Raw genomic sequence first — 6,951 nt, forward strand, 5'->3', positions numbered from 1 at the left:
AAGCACATGCTGTAATCAGATGAAGCAGGCACTTGAACCCAGCCCGCCTGGCCCTAAATGCATTTTTGCTGTTATGGGGACAAGGAGTGGGATCTAAAATAAGTGTTAGAATTTGTATATAGATACTATATTTTAAGAAAATATGAGTTCAAAACTTTATCTTCTTTTTGTTTGTTCGAAAGATGGACTAATAGGATGTTTACTATCATGTCTAGTAATGAATTAACTCTAATAGTTAATGGAGTTTTTTAATTTTGTGGGCTTAAAAGCAATATTAAAATCATATGATTTTTAAAATATATAATGTACGTTTACACTCTAGAATTGCTGATCAAATTTAACATACTGTTGGGATCTAGCTACTTGGAATTGGCTATTTTCTTTTATATCTGTAAGACTAACCCGGTGAAGCCTGGTCCAAGGTGGAGYGTGCGGAAGATTTAGTGACGCTGGCACTACGCATGTTTACACTGTACACTGAAGCAGGATTCAGAAATCCCCAGACTTTCCCATGCTGGAGTACAGTGCTGTTCAGACTTTCTTTCTTGGGTCCAAAAGCCATTCAGCATGTTCTAACATCATAGTACCTGTGTTAACAAGACTTTATTACAAATCTCCCAGCAGTGGAGGCAGAYACAGCTTTGGTGTCTGCCCCACAGTGTAGCCCCTTAGCATTTGGATTGTTCCCTTTTGTCTACATTTTTTACTCTAGCTAATAGAAATCTAAGGTCATTTAAAAACTGAAGTTTGATAATGTAGTAATGCTACCACAAAATGCTGCGTTACTTAAATGCCTTCTTAATTACTAAGATTCAATGATAGAATCATTGAAGCTATTCTAGTTTGCCCAATAAATATGCCTTTGGATCTAGAAACTGCACAGATCAAGTTTGAATAGCCTATTATTTTTCAGACAGTGTAAGAGATCCTGTGATACTTTCTCTCTTAATATTGCAGAAGTAATTAGACTATACTAGAGACTTGAATTTKTGCTATTGAACTCATAGGTACATTTTAAACCTTTTCTCCTCTCTCTGTACAATGCAAAAGCCAAAATCTGGCTTTGTTCAACTGCAAACTAAATGGTTGGATGACAGGTATTAATATTCTGTTCCACTGCAGTCCCAATCACAACACACCAGATAGATTATTTTTGCTTGAAATTGTACTGGATTTGGGGAATTTGTGGATATGGTAGTTTGTACACATGATAAAAAAGCAGACCCTTTTAACCACAAGGTGTTTGCCACTCATTCTGCGGGAATGGCATCTGGGAATGGACTCTGGAAGGTGGTCCCAATCCAAAGTTGCCAGGAGTCTTTACACTGACTCCAGCAGCTATTACAACTCATCCATCAAGGCACTCTGAACACCACACCAAGCCGTAATCATTACCCACTAATGTCTGTGTCAAACCTGTAAAGATACCGTGTTCCCTAAAATCATGTCTGCTTTTAATGAAAATAAAGGGTGGTGGAGAACTCATCAATTACTGGCCAATTATGGTCATTAACTAGTTGTGCCATCAAGTATGGATTTCTTTAAATTTTATTCTCAGCTACTCGATTTTGTGTTGCCTTTGTTTTCCACAGTAGAGAGTCTTCTGCTATCAGAAATCAACTCACTACTTTGCAGATGGAATCACCATACTACATTAGATTGTAAAAGAAGAAAAAAAGTGCACCCATCCTCTTTTACAGACATTTACTCTAGCCAGTGTTGGGCTCCAGTGAGGAGTGGGTAGATTTTTTTTCTTTATTATGGAAGTAAAACATACCAAAGTAAAGTGTTCCCATGACAACTTTGTTATCATAAATATTTGTGATGGATAGGCTGATCCCTTTTTAATAGGGGTAATATTTCTGATGGCAAAATGATCAAATCACAGAGTACACTTGGGTCAAGATAATTTAACTATAATTTCGCTGTTATGGTGACCTAGTTAGACAGAACTGAAATAATTAAATCCTGATCATGAACTATCCTTTCCTTACTTCAYATGGTTTCACATGCCAAACACAATGCCAAAACTTCTAGCTGATATTTTCTATGAAAAGACACTTTAAGGTATCATAATGTTTGAAGGCTGCCAGCAGGGCAGTCTATCACTTCTACCTTACATCAAAGGGATGTGCACCCTGTTGGAGGAAGAAAATAAAGCTAGTATAAAAAACAAGACTCTAGCAAGGAAGGTTAATGTGGGCRCCTTATAACTCTGAAGATCAAGGTTCAAATTTGGGAGAAGCAAAATGCAGACTGCACCTGCAGCCTTTCTTCCTTGCCCCTGAATCAAACAAGAGTCTTCGGGAAAACGTCTGAAAAATGCCTTCATCTCTATCTCTTATTAATGTAATCACCTGCATTTCTCTTTCTGCTATCAGAAGAATGCAACTGTAATTCTAACCTTGTAATTCCCATTACTCTTCCCATGTTCTGCTTTTCCACTTCTGGCTGCAACAKTCAACTTGCCAAATCTGAGATGTAAGATGTAAGTTGTGATGCATCCTCAAGTAAGGATGGTATAAAAAATGAGGAAGACACAACACTTAGAGAGACATAAGTGCTTTCCTTTGGTAGCTACATGCTTTGTTTCACAGCTCTATTTTTATGAAGGTAAGTAATTTTTGAAATTATAAGTGAGGCAATAGCAAATTTATATGAAACATTCGTAACTGTGTAACTAAAATCGGTGATGTGTCTTCATCAAATGCATGTTAGAGAGGAACACCTTTGATGCCATGGTCCTTTAACTGGGCTAGTATTGTCGTGGTAGGTGTGCGGCTTAGTCAGTCTGGCAGTCTCTGCTGGGCCTTAGCCAAGTGCTAAATTTAAATCTTAAGGTCTCTGAGGCTTTCCTGGTGAGGGACACATGGTACATCTTTAAGATAGGAAACCTGCAGCATGCAAGATTTTAATACGGATATAGTTCTGACGCAGCAGAAACTGCAAGACTGACAAATTGCAAAGAGGAGAGTAGCAAAGGAGTGTGTGTGCACACACAGTTGTGTATGAGAAAGGGAGATAGGGAGAAGGGGGGAGAGAGAGAAAGAGGGAGAGGGAGAGAGGTAGAGAGAGAAAGCAGCATGAGCATGACAGCATGCCTTAGCAGAACTGCTAAGCAGAAAGGTCAGAAAGCATTTGGAGAGTCAGGGAGAAAGACTATGTAAGAGAGGGCCTATGAAGAGGCACAGGTACAAAAGTAAATCAGCTGATTTATATAAACAAATAAATTGATGCATGCATGTGTTGCAGGGAGAGAGWGCCACAGGTCAAGTTCACATAGCTAGCCAGGAAGCTTGCAAGTAAAAAATCTAATAAACACCTGAAGTTTATTCAAGAACTGGAGAGCATCTGAGATTTGTTTCTTTTTTTGTTGAAACCTTTCTTTAGAAAACAAGTGAAAATGAGTTTAGTGGTCTCACCTCAGTCCCACATGGCATGCGATACACCACACAATGACTGCATGGATTTTACATGGAAAAGTTTTCATATAAGGAAAATCTGGATTGTAATGATGTAATAGTGCAGATAGGAGTCCACATGRAAGGGTATTAACAGAAACTCCTGCAGCATAATTTGCCTGTGTTTCCCTGATTGTAACTAATAAGAGCCCTTATCCTCAGCAGTATCAATCACATTAAAAAGTTGTTTCTTTATGACAACAAACTATTATCTTTATTCCATTTCAAAAAGTATGAATTATGGAACATCATATTTTACAAACATTTTTCTGTACAAATGCTGCATTAAAGCACTATAACGTTGAGTAAACATCTACCTGTGTTTTGCAATATAAAGAAGACTGGKTTTTATACTGTAGGAAAAAAGTTGCATCAGTGTTTTTAAGTAGGTCAGTGACAATTCTTTACATATTTCTTAAATTTGCTTGGACTCTCCAGGTCCTGGGGTAGAAATACATGGTTAAAATTACTGTGAATAAAATATTTATGTTTTTCTTTAAAAATAAATAAACTCAGCTAAGATGTAGTAGGAGAGGTAATGCTTTCCCAGTTCAAGACTGTCATCTGCATGTTTTAAGAGCTTTACTCAGTTCAGTTTATTAGCATATAATTAACATAAGCATAATTAATATGAGATTCTCCTTGCACTGAAATCATCCCTGAACTTGGGGCTTTTAAGACAGTCCCTAAGTTTTCATTTGCAATGACAATTGTGAATATTACTCATTATTCAGAAGACCTAATTATCTTTCTAAAAATCTAGTAGGGGGGACCTTGGGGTCAATATCATGACATCTATTCCCTCCAAAAATCTTGTTGAAATAGAAACATTTACCACCTGAAGACTGTTCATAAGTCAGTGGTACTACACTGCATCAATTTGTTTTTTTCCTGCTGATCTGCCTACTAGTCCTACAGGCTCACCTGCCTGGAGGAGAGGAGCAGCTGGGGCAGGAACACCGCTGCTAGAGCCTTGAGTGTGCCTGGGTCCAGGGTCAGTGCCTCTAAAAGGCTTTTCGCTTATATTTGCGTGACACCACTGACATGTTCATTGCTGTGGAATTACAGGATGCCATGTCATCCTAGATGTTTTGTAAAGATGGTTGTTTTCATTTCACTGTAAACATGCAAATACCTCTCCCTGGATGGTATTCAGAAGAGTCCCTTGAAAAGTCAGCCATCTCATGAAGAGTCCCATGAAAAATCAGTGCAAAAAATTAGTCTTGTCATCTATAGCTCTTTCCTTGGGCAATGTTTGCTCTAGTGTTTAYGTGGACCTGAACTATGTTAATGCCCCCCGAAAAAGAAGATAGATGTAAGATATCCATGCTCTGGAGAACCTTGAAACCTGCTGGGAGCCTTGCAGGTTAATATCTGGAATGGGTTGCTTTAAGCAGAGACTTTGTTTAGTATACAAAACACTGAAAGATTGTGCTTTCTTCAGCATGTGGTTCTTACTGGACATGTATATGCTGTACCATTTTTTGGGAAAARATTACAGTTGATGCGTATATAGATTTCTGTCTCAAAGACATTGTTTGCATCAAAGAGAAGAGCATCCTGTGCACCTCAAGATGTAAAGAGTATTTTCTTTTCAGTATTTCCATAATATCCAAATTTAGAAAGCAGCATGCCCAAAAACACTGTGAAACTCTGTGTTTCTAGGGAGATCAGAAAGTGATTCCCCTGCATAGAAATATATTTTAGTTTTAGGCAAATCTCTGAAAGGTTCCTCTCAGCATCATATTCCTTGTGTTGGTAGAAATTCTCAATTGATTGCTCACACAGCGGAAATGCAGCTCCATACAATGGGTATAATGTGCCTACATAGTGCTAACAGGAAATAAAGTAGGCTGGATGGAGTTGGATGAGTGACTCTTATGTACGTGACRTGAAGATGAGCGGTCACTCCCCAGAGATCTACTGTGAGAGAAAGGGGTGACTGAAGAGGACTCCTGCTACTTCCCAAGCTTCCTCCACTGAGGCTGGAGCAATTGATGGAAACTGCCCGTAGCTGCTGGCAGATTCAAAAAAATAAATGCAGATGTTTGCCTATTTCCTTCTGTTCATTTGCAAGCCCAGCTCAGCTGCTTGTGGGGTTCGTTATGCACCATCATTGCTCTGAATTATGAACCTATTTCTTCCCAAATTAATTGCTTCTGGTTCAGTTATCTATAACCAATGTGAGTGAAAGAGCATGAAAGAAGCCACCAACGTGTGGCTCTTGTCCATTAATTCCCACAATGAAACACCTCTTCCATTAGCTTGCTTTGACAGTGGGTGGATCTCCTGAGTTYGGAAATGCAGCTCCACTTCCCCAGCAGGCTGGAGACAAAGTTTGCATGCAGAAGAGGTGTTAGGCTGTTCAGGACAGGGCTGTAACATCACTGTCTCCTGGCTCTGTTTAAGATAGAAACTCAGGTATATTGTGKCACTAGTTATGCAGCTGGTACTGGCAGAGTTCCCCTTTTGGTTTTTGGGTCAGGTGCAGTGAGATGGGTTGAAGCATCTCTCACGTGACTCTACCAACACCAATACCTGGRAGAGGCGTCTGCAGCTCTTCTAAGATTACATGGGCTGTCGGAGCTGCATGCAGACACTTGTGATGTGTGTTTGGGTTGACAGATGGATTTCATTTTCTCATTCTCAGTTTTAGATACTCTTTCCTCTCTCTCTCTCTCTTTTTTAAATAAGAAAGAAGGTGACTTTCACATTAGTAGCTGATTCCTTTTTATACTGCTTAGGATCTGAGTTGGTTGATCTAGCTTGGAAAGGAATTTACTGCTGATCCCCATGGTCTAATTTGAGGGGGGAAAAAAGAGAGAAAAAAAAACCCTCTTCCCTTCAGTTTTTGGAATTGTTTCATTATTTGTAAAGATCATAGAGAATAAATTGAGGGTGATCAATAAACACTGCAGGAAATCACAAGCTGACATCAAGGTCTTACTGCCTTGCATGAGAAATGGGAAAAAATGAAAAAAAAAACAACATTTTTCTCTGAAAGCTAACCAGCAATAAGGCATTTTTGCCTTGCTCATCAGAGTCCTTAGAAAAGAGCAGGTAAGAGTGAGGCTATTCTTAGCCCCCTTTATAGACACAAAAAGTAAGCCACAGCAACGTCCCTTGCAGGGGATCTGCTGGGGAGTGGAGAACTGGACTGTTGTGTGACTGCAAAATCTCCCTGCCCTAAAGGGCAAACGGGAACCCGCCGTTCGGTGTTGTCCACCCTCAAAACCCGCCCCCACCCCCCAAAAAATGCTTCTATTTCAGCTGAAAGATCAGGCCGAGATTTTGCCAGAGCTTAGAAAATGTTATCCTGGGCCAGGAATGAAAGYGGTTACTTCAACACGCGCACGCGAAAGCAAAGCGGTCCGAGGGAACCCCCTGCCACCGAGCGGCAGCTGCCCGGGAGCCCACGGCCAGCGCCGCCCACCACAAGCGGAGGGCACCGGGCGGCCCCGGCCCTCCCGGGCGCCTAACGGCTCCCCTC

Source organism: Rhea americana, unplaced genomic scaffold (assembly GCF_003343005.1).
Source record: "Rhea americana isolate MKP2758 unplaced genomic scaffold, rheAme1 scaffold_322, whole genome shotgun sequence".
NCBI lineage: Eukaryota > Metazoa > Chordata > Aves > Rheiformes > Rheidae > Rhea > Rhea americana.